Source organism: Anas platyrhynchos, chromosome 4 (genome assembly GCF_047663525.1).
Source record: "Anas platyrhynchos isolate ZD024472 breed Pekin duck chromosome 4, IASCAAS_PekinDuck_T2T, whole genome shotgun sequence".
Lineage (NCBI taxonomy): Eukaryota > Metazoa > Chordata > Aves > Anseriformes > Anatidae > Anas > Anas platyrhynchos.
In genome coordinates, this window is record NC_092590.1 from 75,757,841 (window position 1) to 75,779,778 (window position 21,938).

A 21,938-nucleotide genomic window follows, 5' to 3' on the forward strand; every position below is an offset into this window, starting at 1 on the left:
TCAAGTAACAGCTGTTATCATTAATCAATAGTTACCCATAACCATATACTGGAAATTAGGCTTCCTTAAAAAAGAACTGCTAAAAGAATTTATATTTATAATGATAGCAGAGTTTGCCTAAAATGCAACCTTTGTTATTCTTAAGAGTGAAGGCAGCAAGGCTTCTTTTTAATTTTCAGATGTATGTTGAATATTTTTATATTTCTGTGCATTTCTGAACTAGCTTCCAAGATCACTGTGGCAAACATACATTCCTTTTCTTCTAGTTACTAGCCAGAAGAGGATTTTACAGCATACTGTGGTATCAAAAAAATGCAGAAAAGGCAACCAGTGGGATATTCCTAAATTATAAGAAAACACTATTGGTTTTTGGGGGGTAGGGTGGAAAAAAAAAAAAAAGCCATAGAAGTTAAACAGGAATCTTGAGCTCTAAGTCCAAAACAGAAATAACCAAAACCTTCCCTGTATCTTGCCCAGTTGAACTAAAAGTGCTCTAAGGGACTACAGCATCACCTGCCCCATGTTTCAGTGCTTTGTCGCACAGCTGCACCCACAGACACTAACCCTCTTCCCCCAGTAGTCCAGCCAAAGATGGCAGGCATATAAACAGGAACTGGTTCCTTTCAAAGAGTACCTGTGGCTGATTTCTCCAGAAAATGTGAAATTAGAAAATCTGGTCCAGCTTTTTGTCCTAATGTCCCCGAGAACTTCCCCTCATTCCTTCCTGTTTGGAAGGGAGTTGACTTTATAACATTATGCATCAGAATACTGATTTGCAGCACATTTCTTTTAGTTAAAGAGCATCTTTTCCTTCGCAGCGCTTACTCAGAGGACCCAAAGAGGAAAACATCAGGTTTGTCATAGAATAAACTGCATATTTCCATTCAGAAGATGTCTGTACAGAAATTGATGCTGTTGCAGATAAATGCGTATAAAAAAATAGAATTTCTGAGGACAGAAATTTCATTGGTGTAAACTGTTATAAAACCATCAGCTCCAATGAAGTCACACTAATTTACACCAGCTGAGAATCTCCCTAGCCATCAGTTAAATGAAATCTTGCAGATGCTTCCATTTAGAAGGTCAGAACTGTTTACTCCAGAATTCCAAATTATTCTAATTTCTTCACAGACATCCACTTGCAAAGGGTCCACTATAAACTCCTCATTTAACTACCAACTGCTTTCCAGCTGTAAATTGCAATCTGCTTTTAAATCACTTCTGGATATCTTCTCTTAATCTAAAATAACTGGAGGAGAAGGAGGTAGTACACATTTTTTCTTTTCCTTAAGATATGGAAGTTCATAGTGAAGAAGTATGTAAATAAAAAGTGACAAAATTTACCAACTTTACAAGCTCTGAGAAAAGTCTGTTATAATAAGCATCCCCGTTAACATTACTAAACACACCACCACCACCACCACAACATCAAAAAAAAAAAAATTAACAAAGTTTTCTACCTTATTTTCCATTAAAAATTATCTGTTAAAAAGTTTAAGTAATACAAGGCAACTAAGAAAAGATAAGCAGTAGAAATCTTCAGCATATCTTACAACATGTAATGAACAATACTACATGCATATAAACTTCGAAAATTTACTGAAAAAAATCTATGTTACATTTCTGTTACAGATTAGTGGAAATACTTGTTAGCACTCTTAATAGAAGTGATATTTATGTCTGTTATCACAATGGGTCTCTGTTTTATGCCTCATTCAGTAAAAAGCACTCTCTTCCTAGCTTGTTTTAAATTAAAGGATATATTGTGAAACCCAGGGATGAGTTTTATTCCCCAAATTAAATGTAGGACTTCCTGAGAAATCTAAGCATTCCTTGAAAATTTTGGAGTGTTTTCCAGGTCTCCCTCTTACACTGACAACCACATAATTTCATTTCTCCAGCTCACAAAAACTTTTTTGTTTCTTTGAACATTTAAAGAAAAAAAATTTGATGACAATGTTTTACCATAACATTGGCTTATGTAGTGTACACATGCATTTTTTTCAGCAAAGAAACATTTTAGACTTCTCTGAGAAATTGACTGTTGGAAATACATCAAAGAGTTTAGAGGTGTTCAGAAATGTTGCTTTTTTTTTTTTTTAAATAAACAACATTTTTTTAATGAATCATTTTTTTAAATGAACATACTGAAGTTTCAACTATGTTTTTATATTTAGATCCATGCCTTTTGTTAATGGCATATAACTAGGTATTACTTAGCCGTAGAGTTCAAACCCCCCAAACCTGGCCTGTCTGTACGAGGCATAGAATTGTCCTGACTTTACTTAGCACTCTTTGAGTTTCAATTATCACTAAAAAATAGGATTTTCAAAAAATAGGATTGTCTGTCACTATCTAACAGATGTATATTTGATATCATGTCTGCATTTCCTTCTTCATAATTGCATCATGCTTGCATTCCTTGGGTGATCCATAAGGAAATGAGGTCTAACCTATCATAAATGTGTTCATCAATGTATGCAGCTTAAAGTCAATGCCAAGTGAGAAGAAACTTAGTATTTGTACTTACAAGAGAGAATTAAATGCTTTTTTTTGAATTCATTACTAGTTCCTTTCAGACCACCCAGCTTTTTTTTTTCCTCTTTATCTGTCAACCAGTTCTGAATGCTTTCAATTACAGGCTCCACCAAAACAATATTTGAAATGATTTGGGCTGATGTTTCTTGCAGCCAATGTACCCACTGCTTCTTTCCTACTCTGACACCCTACTTGGCAGGGTACCATGCAGCCTGCACAACACCAGGTTATTGCATGTGTCAGACATCTGATGGCAGTGGCTTGTGTGTCTGGCAGCAATGCTTTTCACCTGGCACACCTCCAGCAAACCCTCACCTGCAAGGAAACAGTGAGCAGGAGATTTAATTGGACACATACTGTAACTTTAGCTATTGTTTTGAATGAATGGAGATAGAGGAAAGCCTGGGAAAGAAAATAACTCAGTTCTCATTACAGCAATTATTTGGTCAACTTGAGTACTGGCTTCTTTCTGCCCATATGTTTCTTTCTAGCACACCACAAGCATCAGACACTGGTGATGAAATAAAACATACAACATAAATAAATAGATAAATGGGATCTGTTTAAACTCCAAACAGAGACATTCAAAAGAAAGTAAGAGCAATGGAAAAGCTCCTTCTATTTTTACAGTGCAAAACTGTGGTCTATTCCTGTCACCTCCTCAGATCAATGTGGTAAGTGATATCCATTCAAATTACTTGTCAGCTTAATCAGAGGAAGTGAAACACAATTACAGGGCATTAGTGTACAGCACAAAATAACAAAATGTCCATGTGGGATATCTGAAGCAAAAGACTGCTGAAAATAACCCTGTGACATTTTCATCAACACTCTTTATTAAACTTTTTTTTTTTTTATTACCAACAAATAAATAAAGAAAGAAAGAAATAAAAGGAAAAAAAAACAAAAAAAACAAAAAAACAAAAACAAAAAACATACCAAACAACACCTTTGTAAACACTATTACAAACTAGTTAGCTATAAAATAATGTTTTAAATCTCTCAAGTTGTTAGAGTCCTTATTTCTCCTTTTAGATTTCAGATTTTTTTTCAGACTTGTTTTGTTCTTAGAAAAAAAATAATAAATGTAAAGACTTCTACTGAAATGATAACTGGTTCATTTACAAAGCCTCTCTGTGCTTCCTCTCAAGTCAGCAGGAGTTTATACATTATTTCCATTAAAAGATTGAAACATTCACTGTTCATAACTACTCTAAATTTCCGCTGGATGTAAACTGCACTTTTGGAATTATCAGATAGGTGACTTAGATTAAATGGATGAAATGGATGCAGGAAAGAGAAGGGACTCATCCTCTTCTTTCCCAAAGGAAGCAATGCAAGACTGGTGGGTACAAAAACAAATCAAATCTGCCCCTGAAGCTTTGTCTTAAGTCCTCAAGTAAATGTGCTGGAATGGCCTCTGGTTCTTGGAGTCCCTTCAACCCTTCTACACCAAGCAGCAACATATCTTAGTTTCAGCAGCACAGGTGAAAATATACACCTGGCCCAGAGTTGCAAAAGGATTTGTGAATCTGCCAAACAGGGAATCAGGCCTAATCCTCTAATTTCCTGATACTAATAGTGATAGTTCACTACTAAATAAAATATAAGAGGCAGAATGATGACTATGTGGTTCGGATACATATGAACCTCACATAGTATTTTCAAAACAGTAACTATTGATACATGTCTTCAGGATAGAGAATGAGCACAAGCCTTGTGTGAGAAAAAGCCTTCTCCTCCAATCTTCTGGATTGACACAAATTTAGTTTTTTCAACAGCTGCAAAGTGTACCCCAGGTCCTGGTGAGTGTGTTAAAAAACACTTAAAATGGTCATGTTGTAATTCCCAGCTCATAGACTCTGAGGCTTTTCTTTGCATTTGGCCCCTTATCTTTTATATTCATGAGACAGTAATTAATTTGACCATCCCTGCCTGGCCTATAGGGTAATTGAATGACTAGCTCTTCACGTCTTCATGCCTCCAGAAAGAGTTATTTCTGTGAATGTGCAATAGGACAAGTTCACTCTGCAGTGTTGATAATGATGACATTGAGACTTCTAAGCTAAGTGACATTGCAGCCCATCTTATAGCTAATGGAAATGGCAGAGCGTATATGAATATGCAAAATGCAAAACCACTGTACAATTTACGCCTTGTCTAGCATCTAAAAAAAATAATAATTAAAAAGATAAAGTTAATCCTATTTTTAAAAATTGCTTGATACATCTTCATTTCACGGAACAGCTAAAAGACACAAAATATCACAGAAGGGGTTAAAAGCAAGATAGTTCCTTTGGTAGGTTGCCACAAAGTCTTCTTGTAGGAAATGAAGTGTAAAAAATTTTAAAGAATGTTAAATGAAATTGCAGCAGACTGAAACCTGTGATTCTAGTGCAAGACCTGAAATAACGTTGAAATAGATGCTAACTGGCATCACCTCCATTCTGATGTTCATAAATGAAACTGAGCAGGCCTTCAAAGGTGCCAAAGGGAGGCTAGCTGTCCAAAGAACATTAAAATGTACTCGGATTTAGTTTACCAGCCCCAAAGTTATTTGTACCCTTCTAAGTTATTTAGATGCCTTTGAAAATCCATCCAATGAGACAGATGTGTACATTTTCAAAAGGGTTGAAAGTCTGTAGAATTTAAATTTGTAAATTATCATGGATCGGCCTCCTTTAACAATTAGCAATGGTTTTTGAAGTGAGCTACTGATCTGGAGTTATTTATTGCAGGAGATTTTTTACCAGGGAACAGTGCATAACTTGCACCAAGACTTGCAAATGTGGTAGCTCAAAAGTTATCTACAGACATCTGCAGCTGATTAGAGTACCTTTTAATAACAGATGAATTTAGGAACTAATTGCAAGCGATAGAAGTGACAACTGACCTCTACCTCTGGTTTTCTTCTTTATCTATGATGTTCAAAAACTGTGATGTTCAAAATCAAAACTAATTTTAATGTATAAAGATATCAACTATTTTACATAGTAGTATTTTAATCATTTCCTATTTTGGCTTCGCAATTTCAGTTGTAATACAGCAAAGCATTCCACACTCCCTATTTATTTCTCTATTCTTTGTGAAATACCTTATAATTCCATTGGCATTTCTTACAACATCATAGTTGAATAAACATTTTCTTTAAAATCTATGATTTCAAGACAACAAGAACAATTATAGTGATTCTGCATGTTACAAATGCTTATGATGTATACCAAGAAGAAAGCAACCGAATCGAGACATTGGGAACTAGACTTTCGCTCAGTTTCACAGTCCAACTCTGTTTCTAATAGATGATATTTTAGTGAAATTTTCTTTAGTATGGCAATTAGCGTTAAGGGTGAGTCAATTCCATGATGATCAAATGCCTAAAGAAATTTTAGAAAATAAACTAAAGCCCCGCAGGAGAAGCTCTGTGGCTTTCCACACTGCATGATGCTTTTCACTTCAAAACTACTAAGTAAATTACTGAAAAAAAAAGTTACTGTGAATAAAATGGGCTGCACTGTGTTAAGTAATTATTTCTAAAGTGTGAAATGGGTAGGAAGTATCTCATCTTAAAGTAGTGCCATGATGCATATTACCTCTCCAGTATATAATGAACAATCTTTTTTTTTTTTTTTTTTTCTTTTTTCTTCCCTCTCCCTCTTTTAATTTATTTATTCTGTTTTCTTTATCATGCAGGAGCAAGCACTGGAATGAAAACTTTATTTTACTAATGATCTTTTATGTGGGAGTGAAGTGTAAAGACTCAACTTGTGAACCTATGCTGTACTCCACTATTTGTACTTTGTTTAATGTTTCTCGAAGAACTTTCTGGAGTTTCAAGAACACTCAGGAGATGCTCATTCCACATATTCTAAGTATATTCAGTTGACACTCCCAATTTAAGGTATATATGAAGCAGACATTATCTTGGAGATGAGGACTTCTGGGAGGGTTAAGGGATGCACCACAGTTAGGAATTTTTTTTTTAAACAAGGCAGAACATGGCTAGCTTTTACATATGTCTTGCAGGCATGTCACACTGCATACCCATTGCTTAGCCTCGAAAGCTAGAGGAAAAAGGAGGCCATTTTAACAGAAAAGTTATGATCAAAGCATCACTTAGGAATATATGATTATGATGATTCTAAGAGAACAGAGGGGATTCTTGCAACTAATACCTAGATGCATAAGTAGAGACTTTTTTTTTTTTTCCTGCATTTTTTTTCCTCATAACTGTTTTTAAAAATTGCAGGGACTGAGGAGAAGAAAGCAGAAAACCATATAAGAATAGAAAAGCCACCACCAACAACAACCAAAAGGTGACATAAATTGGTTGTAATTGGTTGCAATGAATTGTATATGCTAAGCGGCTAAAATACTGTTGTTCTTTTAAAGGATAACTATATCTACATCAAAATTTTTATGCAGAGTACATGTGAAATTCAGTCCCAGATCAAAAACAAGAGGTAGCAGAGAGTGATTAAGAGGGAACTAGTTTGGATTTAGCAGCCAACAAGCACAATTTGGAGAAAATTGTTTTCATTATTTCTTATTTGTCATTCATCATTCCTGCTCTACTTTGTGTTAGTGTGGCCTCACCTCGAGCACTGCGTGCAAGGTCCCTCGGTTTCTTCGGCCCAGAGCAGAGCAGGCTGAGGGGAGGCCTCATGGCGGCCTGCAGCTCCCTCACTAGGGGAGCGGAGGGGCAGGCGCTGAGCTCTGCTCTCTGGGGACAGCGACAGGACCTGAGGGAACGGCATGGAGCTGGGACAGGGGAGGTCAGGCTGGCCGTTAGGGAAAGGTTCGGCACCCAGAGGGTGTTTGGGCACTGGGACAGGCTCCCCAGGGCAATGGTCAGAGCACTGAGCCTGATGGAGTTCAAGCATATGGACAATGCGCTCAGACACATGGTCTGATTTTTGGGCGGTCTTGCACGGAGCCAAGAGTTGGGTTCAATGATCCTGGAGGGTCCCTTCCAATTCAGGATATTCTGTGCTTGATAGAATACAACAACACACAATATAGGCTTTTGTTTTTGTTCATATACATAAGAGATTCACAGAATCACAGAATTGTCTAGGTTGGAAAAGACCTCAAGATCATAGAGTCCAACCTCTGACCTAACACTAACAAGTCCTCCACTAAACCATATCCCTAAGCTCTACATCTAAATGTCTTAAAGACCTCCAGGGATGGTGACTCCACCACTTCCCTGGGCAGCCCATTCCAATGCCTCACAAACCTCTCAGTAAAGAAGTTCTTCCTAATATCCAACCTAAATCTCCCCTGGCGCAACTCTAGCCCATTCCCCCTCGTCCTGTCACCAGGCACGTGGGAGAACAGACCAACCTCCACCTCGCTACAGCCTCCTTTAATGTACTTATAAAGAGCGATAAGGTTGCCCCTGAGCCTCCTTTTCTCCAGGCTGAACAAGCCCAGCTCCCTCACCCGCTCCTTGTAGGACTTGTTCTCCAGACCCCTCACCAGCTTCGTCGCCCTTCTCTGGACCCGCTCAAGCACCTCGATGTCCTTCTTGTAGCGAGGGGCCCAAAACTGAACACAGTACTCGAGGTGCGGCCTCACCAGAGCCGAGTACAGGGGGACGATCACCTCCCTAGCCCTGCCGGTCACACTGGTTCTGATACAAGCCAGGATGCCGTTGGCCTTCTTGGCCACCTGAGCACACTGCTGGCTCATATTCAGCTGACTGTCCACCATCACTCCCAGGTCCTCTCTGCCTGGCAGCTCTCCAACCACTCATCTCCCAGCCTGTAGCTCTGCTTGGGGTTATTGTGCCCCAGGTGCAGGACCTGACTCTTCAATACAAAGAGATCAAAAAGGGCTATTTTCTCAGAAAATCAGAATAATACTTTGTGAGGGCATGACCTCTAAATACACACAGCCATTTAGTGACCTGCTCATAAGAGAGAGAAAAAAAAAAAGTCTATCTACAAAGCGTAAACTCATTTTTGCCTTAGTCCTGAAACCATGTTTGAGTTTTGACCTTCAGAAGAATTTCACATAACACAGATGGGTTGACGAGGGTTGGCTACAGGAAAATGTTTAACAAGTCAGTGTTGCAAAGCACTCTGTAATGATGCAGAGCAAGCCTCTAAATATATCAAGTGAGCTCTTCTCTGCTGAAATATCTATATATTAATAGCTCATTCTCTGGGATCAGGAAGTGTTACACATCAAGGAGGGGAGCGGATACTACACAATAATTTCAGTGCAGGGCTTCAATACTACCATACTTTCAAAAAGGTAATTTTAAGGCGGGGCTAGTCTGTCCTTTGAATTTAGCAATGGCCAATGCCAAGTTATTATGGAAACTTCTCCATAAAGTAGGAAAATTAGGCAAAGGCAACAGTACTACATCGGGATGATCATTCTGGTCATTATGTACATTCAGTGATGGTTGTACCCGTGCTCTGCGTAGACAAGACTAGAAGTGGACAACCTCAAGTCCGTCACAAACTTTCATTGTACTTAGAAAAATTTCTGGTGAGCCTGTTTTACTACACAGTTGCAAAAATAAATAAATTTAAAAAAAAAAAAAAAAGGACTAAAGGAACTGTATTTACCAAATTAATATTTCATGGGCTTCTTTCTATGTATTTATTTTATTTATGTAATCTGACAAATACATAACTGTGTGCACATAATAACGGGCATTTGCAACCTCAGAGATGAAATTTCATTTTGTAATTTTCTAAATCAACAAAAAATGTCTATCCATCATCTAATATAGATAAATAATATAAAATTTTGAGTGTTTATTAAAAAAAAAAAGGGGGGGGGGGGCTAAAAGAGGGCTGTTTATGCCAGCATTCCTTTTGACTGATGAATTTCAGACCAGTTTTCTATGACCAATAGTCTCTCCTAGTAAAATTCTCTATGTCCATTATCATTCTGTTCTCCAAAACATTATTTTTTTTGATATAGGAAACAAATTACCGCAAGATGCAGAAGAACAAGTTCTTGCCTCAGAAAGCTATTTCTAGTATTCCAAATGACTACAAATTTTATCAAGACAAAAAAGAAAGATGGATAGCATATATTTATGCCTTTGTGTGTGTCTATGTAGTGCTTTTATCATTCAAATCCAGTATATCCTATCTTTATAAAATCAAAATAAATAAATAAATAATAACCACGATTTCTTGACTGGCATATTTAATATTTTCAGAGCTAAGAAGGTCAATGCCCGATATCAGACATTATTTTAAATGTCTTATTTTTCTGCCACTTCAGTTCATATGCCAAGACTGTTGAAAGTGCAGAACCATACACTTGAAAATAAAATATTAGCATTACAGCTGTCTGCTCAGCTAGAATTTCCCCTGCGTTTATCCACATTTTATTGTACTATCTTCAATCATATGATCAGATCTTAATTTTTCCATGGTAATTCTGTTAACGTGCACAGGATAGATGAGCCTCGTTTGTTGCTCAGCTGCCTATATAGCTAAAATATGTTGTTTGCAAAATTAACATAGAGATTTATATATTAATCTAAAAATGTCACTGAATATTTCAATATATTTAGTTTCATATAAACCATACTCACAATTCATCTGTGAGTGAACAGTATTTAAGATTGTGCATATGGCAGAGCAGAAAAACTTTTTTTCTGAAATATTAGAATGTTTCTACAAGTAAAATGATACTGTTTGAGTTGGCAGGAATATGAGGTTTACAGAGTAATGTGAAGTATCCTGGGGATGTTCAGTTAGCACCACTGGTCAGCCCAGTTTACACTTTAGAACAAAAGGAAACTCCCCAGAAGTGATAGGCAGAGAGTGGAACTGTAGTGATGCTAGAGCGAATGGCACCAGGAAAGTATGGAAAAGTTGTTTAATGAAATAAATTCACTATATATTACAGAGTGAAATGCTGTAGCACATCAAAACCTGGTGTGGAACAGTATTTTCTTCTGAATACAGAATATCATAAAAAGTGTTGATTTGTCATCCTTGAGACTTGTGGTTTATGTTGAATTGTGAATTAACGGGTTTTGCTATCACTTCTGATATTTTTTTCTTATAAGAAAAGTATTACTATAATTGGTTATTTCTGTAAACCTTGAATCTAGCACATGACGTGTGGCCATGATTCTTCCCTTAGGAAATAAATCCTAATAATCCAACTGGATTTATATCAGCTTATTATATAGTGTATACATGAATACAGACAAATTTTCTCTTTCTTGGACTAGAAATCATGGTCATCTCTAATCTCCTGTGTCCAATGGTATGTTTATGATGGTCAGTGGAAAGGCTCACTGACTTTAGCCGTCAGTGAAGGTGATCACAAACTATTTTACACAGCACAGTTATTAGCTAATATATAAATCAAAAGAAAATAAAAACAGCATCATTAAGGATAACAAATGTTCCTATTGCCATTTGTGTTGCTCTATACAACATGAGTTTTAAAGGTTATATCATTCCGCAGATGACACAATAAAATAAATAAGAAAATTAGAGCAATTAGAGATATTCAAGTATTTTAGGAATTTCAAAGTTCATTGGGATTTTGGTATGATTTTTTTTTTCATTATTTTTTATTATTTTAATGATTTTATTCATTATTTTTCTTCTCTAACTAGAATCATTTACATTAACTTACTTCTGCCCTCTGTATAACCAGACTGAGAGTTACTCCACTAATCTAAGGAACAAAATTTATATTTATGAAAATGTTTTGAGTTTCTTCTATACATTCTCACATGCTATATGGTATATTTGAGTAGTAGCTGTGAGAGCCCAGCTGTGCTCTGCTGTGAAAAGGTGCACAGCAGTTGTAGGATCAACTTTTCCAGCAAACTGGAAAGTGAATTTGGGCACATAATATCTCTCACCACCTAAACTGTAAATAAAAAGAAAAGCTGCTTTGTGATTTCCTGTGCAGATACACACAGTTGAAAATATTATTTTTTGAAATAATGCATTGCAACTAATTGAAAACTCAAAAATCAGTATTTAGATACAACAATCTTTGTTAAAGAATGCACTGAAAATGAACAGATCTGTTTACTGCTTTATAAACAGAGGGTGAAAGATACTGTTTTGTAAATATGATCTGCAAATATTTATTTTAAAAAGCCTATAACCTAAACACTCTTCTACCCAAGTCTTTTTAAATGTCAATTACTATAGCATCTGAGAGCAATCACACAGCTAAATGTTGCTTTAACCAGTTTGCCATGTTCTATGCCTTTAAAACACTATTAAATGTTTGCCATATGATCCAGTTGTAGGACCTGCATTGAATTAGCAAACCAGGGGAAGGGCAAAAAATTCCCCTACTGACTGTTAGAATAAATCATATGCATTCAGTAAGAAATTTGTAACTAATTTGGATATTTAATATGTTTTCAAAATTCTTTTCTAAGCACCTGGTGGAACAACTCCCATCTTTATATCCCCTGCAGATAGCATTAGCATACTGTCCTGAACATAATAAAGGTGTGATCCCTAAACATTATAATGGAAGTCTCAAGAATTTAAAGTCACACAGACTATGAAAGCAAAAGAACGCTGCTTAAAATACACAAGCTTTTTAGAAACTAATATTTTTGTTTCTTGTGCTGCTAATTTGCCTTTTGGCTTTATGTCTTAAGCAACCGTGTTTCAAACATTTATATGCATGCCCATCAGCTAGAGCTTTCATTTATTAATAAAACTAAAAACATTTTGCATGAAATAAAGATATAGGAATTTAGAGAAAACTTAAATATTTGGAGACACAGAAACAGAAGAGTTAGCTACAGTGGGTACAAAACAAAAAAATATTTGCAATCTTAATTATCCTCCTACTCTCTTATATCATCAAACCCTTTCTGTGTTTTAGGGCAGTAACCACCTACTCCCTCTAAATCATTTCGCTGAAGCCTGCAAATGCTATGTAACATTTATTTTCTGTTACACAAACATATGCAAATACTTATCCATATGTATAAGCACATAGACACACCTCCAGAATAAACTCAGTCACCTCTGTCAAGGTCAGTCTCCTTGGACTTGTGCAAAAGCCAGGTAGTGCCCATCCCAAAGATCCTACAGTCTAATTAAAATGTGTACTACAGAGAGTGGGAAAGAATGTAGTAAAGACAGATCAGTAATAATAATATTGGCATACATGATAGTTACAGGCAAAATAGCTTGATGGTTTAGTCATCTGCCTCCTCAAACCCTGATTCTTACATCTCTTCTACTTTTCCTTGCCCACATCAAAAGTATGATTCAAGCCTTGCTACTGTTAGTGGCATTTTTGTTTGCTTTCTCTTTCCATAGAAACAGTCTCAAATTGACCAGCTAGATATTGTTATGAGTAATTTTCAGAATCAAAACAGAATCAAAATTTTCCTCATGGTCCTTTTAATGAGTTCATTTCCTGCTTTCCATATATGCACAAAGTAAGCTGTTTTGTGTCTGTTGCACATTCAGTGTTCTGCAGAACATCTACACGTGCTTAAGAATTTGCTCTATTTTCACACAAATTTAAAAGTGTCTGTGCTGATGCGGGTTGAGTTGCTACCATGGGTCAGTATGCCTCCTCACGCCTCCTTGCTCATCTAAGTCATTCTCCTTCATCCATGGAACAGTTTGTGGAGTTGTGACAAACACCTAAGGAGCTCATGAGGCTTCCATGGAGACACCTCCTCCTTTTCTGAGCCACTTACTGAAAATTCAGTCCCTCTAAATATCTCAGTTAAAACCTGTCCTCTGCATTTCTGTACTTTAGTGATGCCCCCAGTTTTTGGACCATTTAGCGTTTTAAGACAACTAATGTCCATCCACATGGACATTTTTAGTTGACTATTCAGCCTTCTGTCTCTGTTGCAGTACAGGATAAAGACAAAGCTTTATTTTCAATGACTGGTGTGATTGCCTTCACAGATAGATGTGAATATCAATTAAATCTGTGAAGGAAGCAAAAAAAAAAAAAAAAAAAGTAGAAATAATTTCACAAGCCTAGAAAGATAGTGTTTAACATTTTTGAAATTCTATGTATTTTTTCAGGGATTCAGATAATTAGTAAAAGTACTATTTATACTTATACAAAAATAATAAAATGAATTGAAACACAAAATATTGCAAGCTATACAAAATAATATAATCAGTCATATCTGGAATGGTTATCATACTTTAGAAGGATAATAAAATATAAGTGCATGGACTTTCTTGGAAATTTCCCACACACTGTTTTAGGAGACATCTGTTCAAAGCAGAAAAATAGGGTAAATTTCTGGAGGGAGAAACCTCACCCAAATAAAAAATCTTTACTCCCTCATTCCCCTTGTAGATTACACTGTTTAGAGCAATTTCTTTGGGGCATTATATGACCTTGTCCGCTTGTATGACTTTCTCCTAGGTTCAATGATGCTTGCAGAGAATCACTATATCAACTCTGTGAAGCTTTTCCACCAGGAACAGACATGGACATTTAGCTTGGCTTTCTGTATCTGCAGACACAGACCCATATTTAACTCATTTGTCCCACTTAAATCAAGTGCTTGTTATGAAGGGACATCCCCCACCACCCACGGCAGCCTGACACTGTGAACAAATCTCGTTTCTATGCCGATATAAGGATAGCATATTGCACTGATCAAAACCACATTAAACACTGCCACATTTACAAATAGAGGCAAGATTTTAATTTAAATGTCATCTTACATTTCCACTATTTGACTTCCTCACTATTACTACTCTCTTTTTTTTTTTTTTTTTTTTTTTTGTCCCCAAAGCAACTGAGTATCTTTATGTTCCTAAATTTTAATTTAAATTATATCCTTAACTATTCCAAACTATTAGGCAACATACCCAGGTAGCAGCAAATTGGCATTATAACATTTTCTATACATGCTAAGCAGGTCAAACTAAATCACCCACATGCTATATTCTTCTCTGCTGTGAATAAAACCAGTACATATGGTCTTCAGATCTTTATAAAAAACTACAGAATTGCTTCAGCAGATCCTGAGCTATCAGTACCACTTTGTCCATAAGTCATATTTGCTGCATTTTTCTCCTAAGATTAAAAAAGTGGTCCTCTAGATGTGTATTTGTACAATTTTTGTCTCCAAAAGTATACTGTTTCTACCAGCCCTATCAAATTCCTACAACTTTAAACTGTAAATTTATGTGTTTTTGGTTTGTTTTTTTTTTTTTTTTCTGCCTTTGCCTAATATTGTATTTCTCCATATCAATAATCTTCCACTTTAAATCCTTCTGAATCAATTCTTCTCTCTTTTTCTCATTACTCCCAATCTTGACCTCACAAATTGTCAGTCAGTATTTTACTGGCTTTCACAGCCGGCTGTAATTTCTGACACTCAATGTGTAAGCTGTGCTCTAACCCAGCTTCTCACAGACAGCCAGGGAGCTTTGACCAGCTCGGGTTTATTCTGGCCACACAAATATCTGAGATTTGCAGGAGAGGCAAAAGGGTTACAAGCGTTTTCAGCAGTGACTGCCTTCAAATTGCCAATTTACAGGTGTTTTGTCAAGTTCCAGCTCTGAGATTTCAGTTTAGTCTGTGAGGAACAGCAGCATTTCTGTGGCTGCTCGATGAGAACAAAAATACAGGACACAGAAAAGGGAGCTTAAAGAAAGTACTAGAGGAGAGGTTGAGGTGATGACACACTTGTAACCCATAAGGGACGAAGTTCATGCCCAAATATACACATTCACCTGCAAGGGAAAGTGGATCTTTTGGAGGTTGTAAGGGCAAAACTGCTGTCAGCAAAGCTTTCCCCATGTTTGTGGCACAGATAAGCCCAAGCAAACCAAAGATGGTGCTGAGATTTGCTCCTTGACCTGTATCCCATGACAGTGAGTGGATACAAGAAGTCACAATGTGTCTGAAAATATTAATCTTCATCCAGGAATGGTCTGGGTGCCCCATCTACCTCTCTTTCCTATGCCACTCAAGCAGGACACATGGTGCAACATGAGACATTCTCTGTAGTACCTATTTCAGTGGATTTAGGAAATATATTGTCACCAAAGGCAATGGGATGGCCATCAGGAGCTCCTGCAAGTGGTTCTGCACAGGTGATGCTGGAGTGTAGAAAAAACAGCACCTTGAATCTGTGCTGGTGGGCACCCAACTCTTACTGTAACCCCCATAATTAATAACTAGTACTAGAGATGATAATAATTAGTACCAGAGATGATAAATTTTACCACATGGGACAAGAAAATCCCTTACACATTTAATAGGAGACATGGGATTTGACGCTGCACTGGGGGAAATTTTACTTTATACAGAGCATTTCAAAACTGCACATGATTCAGCAAAATACTTCTGTAGAGCTGTTAAGCCTTTGATATCAAAAGGATTGAGCAGAAAAGCTCTGAGTCCACCTGCTGCCAGCCCTTGGCAGACCCCATGATGGAAGCTGATGGTTAGAAGACAGCATGACCTATCTGGTCTGCCAAGGGCTGAAGGGATGGGGCATGCGAGTGCCTGCATGCTGGGACAGCCAGAGAAACAGCACATGTGTGTCAGCAAACCTCTTGCAGAAGGAAAAGGGAAGGGGAAGGGGAAGGGGAAGGGGAAGGGTTAGGGGAAGGGGAAGGGGAAGGGGAAGGGGAAGGGGAAGAAGAAAAAGAAAAAGAAAAAGAAAAAGAAAAAGAAAAAGAAAAAGAAAAAGAAAAAGAAAAAGAAAAAGAAAAAGAAAAAGAAAAAGAAAAAGAAAAAGAAAAAGAAAAAGAAAAAGAAAAAGAAAAAGAAAAAGAAAAAGAAAAAGAAAAAAAAAAAAAAGAAAAAGCACAGAACAGTAAGCCAGGTCTGGACAAGCTGTTTTGTTTAAATACCTCATTATGGTATTACCATCTTGTAGGCATGAAAACCAAATCACTATGTGGGGATGAGCTGAGAATGATGTGTTTTATCCAACAAGCTAGAGAAAAAAGAAAGTATTGAATGCCTGGGGTGCTAGCTTATGACTTCCAAAGCACAAATTCTCTGCCTCAGCATAGGATGCTTGTGTGGTATTTGTCATGTTAGTTTAGTCTCTTTCTACCTTCTCTATCTGTTTATAAGGAGGAATATTTCACACAGATATTGTGAAGATAAGTGACATAAAGAAAAAATATTGGAATTTCAAAACCACCATTGTAGTGGAAGCTAAGTACTTTAGACAGAAAGAAGTGTCTAGAGTATCGGACAGGTGTCAAATAAATTGAAAGTAATAATATAATAGATTATTCCACATGAGGCCAAGTTCCATGGAAATACCGTTAAGATAACAAAAAATCGTATTAGCTTGTCATTTATAGTGTGTGTGTGGGCTTGTAAATAACCATCCCAACAAACCAAACCCAAACTCTTTTACTATATCCCTAGAATATACTAAAATACTATTGAATAAATAACTTTGTTTCAACAGAGCAAACCAAAGCCAGAAAAAACAGTGTCCTAGTCAAATATATTCTGCATGTATGATGGTCACTGAATAACTGGTATGACATTGTGTTGTTACAGTTTGAGGCAGGAAAATATAGATGCAACTTAATGGATTTAATATATTCCAGGACTTGACTAATTAATGCTTTCGAGTCTCCTCAGGGACATAGCTGTCCAGCTACACTAATTTTTACATGTAATGCAGGTAATCAGTAATTCATTATGTCGAGCTCATAGAGATACAGTATATGAATGTAGTGTGTATTACAGTCCTTATGGCTATAAACAAGGAGATGTCTCTTTTTCCATAGCAGAACATTAAAAAATATATTTTTTAGAATGTTATTTGTCATTAAATGAAAGTTAAGAAAATATGTAATTCAGCACAAAGCAATTTGTGCATTTAAGTGAGTGCTCGACCTCATTGAAACCTATGGGAAAGGATGTTACACAGCTCAAATGGCGAAGACTAGGGCTGTGTTTGTGTAAGCACCCATGGGATCAAAGCCATTTTAAGAAAGGAGGAAAACTTTCATTGTAAATCCTTGCAGGTTTTTGTTATTTAAATTACAAAGTTTATTTGTACCCTACACTCTATCTGGGCATGCAAAAATTGAGAGAAGAAAAGGAAATGTGGACATTTTCTTCTGTTAGTTTTATTAATATAATCTAATTATCCATGCTATATAACGAGCTTGTTACCTAAAAGCAATTCTTTGACTCAGAAATGACACAGACTTTTCTGGGTCCATCAATGTTTCATATTGTCATTAATGACCTAGGTGATAGAACACGAACTACAATTATTAAATTTGGAGATGACACCAAGCTAAGAAGCACTGAAAAGTACTCTGAAGGGCATAATAAAAATTCAAAATGAACCTGACAAATTACACTTATGTTCTCAAAAAGAAAAAGGAAAAAAAAAAAAAAAAAGAGAGGTGCTATCCAACAGGGTCATGTGCAAGATACTCACTCAGTCAAGAATAACCAGCTATAAAACAGAATGAGTAGTAGAAAATCTGCAAAAAAAAAAAAAAAAAAAAAAAAGGTTCCAGGGGCGTTAGTGAATCACAAATGGAACATGAGTCATCGGTGTCACCCAGCTGCAGAAAAAGCAAGCACTGTCCTCAGTGAGAAACCTCGTTGCAGCCAGGGAAATGCTGTGTGCAGAGCTACCAATGTCTCAGATTGAATACCATGGTCTTTTTGGCACCATGTCTCAACCCAGCCCATCAGCAGTAAAACCCTGAACGCATTGTGTTTGCTAAACTTTCAAAATTTGAAAAGTAGTGGAATAGATTTCCTTGAGAAATCTTCAATTCTCAAGGCTTACAGGAGAAGCCAATGAGACAGGAACCACAAAATTGATACGCTTTACAGCAGAAAGATGGACTAAGTGATTTCTTAAATCCATTGCACTTCTATGAACTATGATAGTTTGTTTTGCAATGACTTGCCCAGCCATAACCAATTGAAAGAATCACCTTAAAAATTGCATAGGGTTTTCTTCTAACTCTGGATATAAAAATGGTTTATATTTCTTTTTAAGACTGGGTTAGATGGGAACCTCCCATCTAAACAAAAAGGTTATTGGTGAGAAGGCTCCAAACTACTGTCAAGATCTGAGTCTCAAAACTTTAAAGGTACTTGAGAAACCCAAATCTCATGATTTTGCTGAGAATGCATTTCAGCTCCTGAGAATATGTAAAAGATCAGAACATGTTTTTAAATCCTGGTTATTCTCCATGCTCTAGAAAAAAACAAAAAAACAAAAAACAAAAAAACAAAAAAACAAAACATTGCTAAAGCCTAACTTACATGTATTTAAAGTAAAAAGAAACAAACAATTTAAAAGATGTCTAAAGAACAATAAATCTGAGCACCTAAAATAGGGTCCACTATTGTATTAGATCACTACTGTTTAAAGCAGAAACTGAACAGGAAAAGTTCATGCTGAAAAGTTGATGTCTCATATCTTGATCAAAAATCTGCATTTTCTTTCTAGGGATTAAATAGAACCTAAAAAAAAAGAGAAATGGATCATACATACTGTGTATACACAGAAAATCTATATGTATTTTTTTCTATTTTTTATATTTTGATTTGAGCTGCCTGGATTATGAATTTGATATTTTTTTCTCCTATGTGAAAAAATGTCTCAACCTTACAAACTGTGAAGAAAACTTACTTCTACACAATATCTACTCAATTACCCTTGCCATGATGTTTTTAAAATGCTATTTTCTAAAATTCCAATACAGAATAAAGAAACATATTACAAGAAGGCAACACACTGTCTACTGTAGATGCTAGACTGGTTTGTTCCATGTTCTGTAGAGAAACACCTGGAAAATCTGTTCTGCGATGAAAAGTAAGGAGTGTGGTGTATGATAGATACCAAAGGCAGAAGAATGTTTTATAATTTCTGCAGTTGATAGTCTAGAAATAAACCATGAAAATGGTTATAGGGAAAATGTCACTGTAGATATGAAAATAATTATTTATATTTAATATTAGGCTACAGTTGTGGCAGTTGAAGTGCAATATCTATCCTAACATTCACCATTTGATTCAGATTTTAATGGCACCTCCTTGGTAATGTTGCATTTGAAATCTCTGAACATAGCACTCAGGGAAAATCCAGTCAGCAAGAAAAAATAAGATGTGAATGTGAATGTGCTTGTGAGCCATCCAAATAACGCGCTGAAAGACTTTGTCCTTGACAAGCACAAAGAAAAGCCAAACACCTGTCTGCCTATTACCCATTACCTCTCTCTTTTTAATATCAAACGCCACTGCATTTCAACAGATATTTCAGACTGTAAAGACACGGAAAGAGAACAAATGCTCATATACTATGCCACTAAATTTTGTAAACTTCACATGATCATTTTTAAAAAACAGAAATGGGAGAGCTAGCAATTTGTTTCGGGATCACAGATCCAAAGCCTCATCTATGTTCATATTTTACCTTACCATCAACATGAGAAGATTTTCCAAACTGGAAAAAAATAAAAAAAAAAGAGAGAAAAAAAAAAAAAGTTGTTTTTACTTATTAAGGAAGCTGCATATTTCAGAAATATTTGCTTGTAGGAGTAGGATAGGGGCATAGACTTCTACTGCACTACTTTTGAGCAAGGGCTCGCAGCAGGAAAAGGTATTTGCATATGGTACCCCCTCATAAATACCGTGCTCACACCACTAAAATGAGCTGCTGGATTTTAATGGCTATTAGCTGTAGGAGCACTGCAGTAGAAAGTTAGCTTGATGCTTTGTTTGTGCTCCATATTTTAATCGGAAATCACTAGCAACAATCTCCCTGATGCATGAAATCTTCAGGAGACATTTCTAAACCTGATTTTTCACTGGTGTGCACAGCAACTCAGTGGGGTCAACGGAGAAAAATATACAGTTGCATCGTTTGGGCAGGGGGAAGATCTTCAGATGCATGTTCTGCTTTTACTAATAGGTGCACAAGGTCTTTTCAATACTGGAATGGAATTTTTGATGAAGCGCCTGGTGGCGAATTTGAAATACTAGCCTGGGGGCCCCGATGAGACATAATTCATTCCAGTAGCTAGAACAAATCTAGCTTCTACATCCATTCCTCTAAAGTCATTATTGACCCAAGGGAAAATGCTAGCCTTAAGCAAGTTTTAATAAAGACTCTGGTGGAGTAGTTTCTGTAGCACTAAATGCGATAATGAACAACAAGCCACTTGGCTGCAATAGACCCAGGACCTGTATATAACCTGAAAGTCAGTTTTCTAAGGTTCTTGGGATTCTTTCCAGAGATGAAACACACATTCAAAAGAGATTTAATTACCTTGCTCTCTAATTTGTTACATAAAAATCAGTCAGGCTTAAATAGACCAATATTCTGCTTGTCCTATATGAGCATAATTTATTTTAATACTGTTTCTGTGAAGTAAAAATGTCCACAGAGTAATAAAGTCTGGGTTGAAAACTAAGGATTTTACTAAACCAATAAAAGCACGAACATCTAAATCTGGCCTTAAACATTGCTGTGCCTTAGAACTTTTTGCAGTTGATTTTAAACAATAAATGTTTGTATCTGTCTCTGACCATAAGACGGAGCATCAAATAGCATCACTGATGCTACAGACTTTGGCAGTTTGAGTTTCCTGCACGATTACCGAAAATGTTCTGTGGAAGAAGTAGGTAAACAAAAACAACAGCAACAACAACAAATCTGCTAAGTAACATGCATTCTTTTGAAGTTAGACCTGCCTTTCATTTATATATACATATTTTTATATATATATACATGTATATATACTGTTCCTCCCTCTGTCTCTTTTTGACCATCAACTGCAAAATAAAACCTTGCTAGTTAGTGGAAGGGATTTGAAAATTAAACTGCAGTCTTGACACAGAGAGTTAGAGAAAGGATCCTTTGTGTGACTGTTATGATCATTAGTCTCCAACCCAGGCAGAGCAATCACAACCTTTTGTGCCTGTTGATGTCTGGCATTCATTCACAGAGAGAGATGCTTTGTTTTATGTCTTGAAATTCTACATGCAAGTATTTAAGTTGTGAAAGTCAGCAGAGGAAAATGGAGAAATAGACTCCTCTACACTGATGCTTTAATAACACAATTGATGGGACAGAATAAAAGCACAGAGGGGAATCTGAGAAAATCCTCATCTCTAACACGACGCTGAAAGCCCTGGGTCCTACACTTCCCCTCACCCAAGACAATCCTCATCATCACCATATTCATAAAAAAATATCATTTGCAACTTTTTAAAAGTTTAATCAAGTATTTACTGTGCACAGTGCAAATAAATAATTTGATATTTAGGATAAAGAGATACAGACTAGATTGTTTAGTCAAGCTATCAAACTTAAAGCTAGCACACTGTATTTTCTGTCGATCCATTCATTTGTTTCACATTAAAAATAAAAATAAAATTGGGTACTCATCCTTTTTATGAAAACTCCTAAAATGTTTTTAAAA

The 21,938-nt window shown here is 36.3% G+C and overlaps 1 protein-coding gene across 6 annotated transcripts in view; it reads right to left on the reverse strand.

The window, feature by feature from the left end:
• CTNNA2 (catenin alpha 2) overlaps positions 1 to 21,938 on the reverse strand; it is a 469,784-nt gene that overhangs the window by 118,422 nt on the left and 329,424 nt on the right. The window lies entirely within an intron of this gene.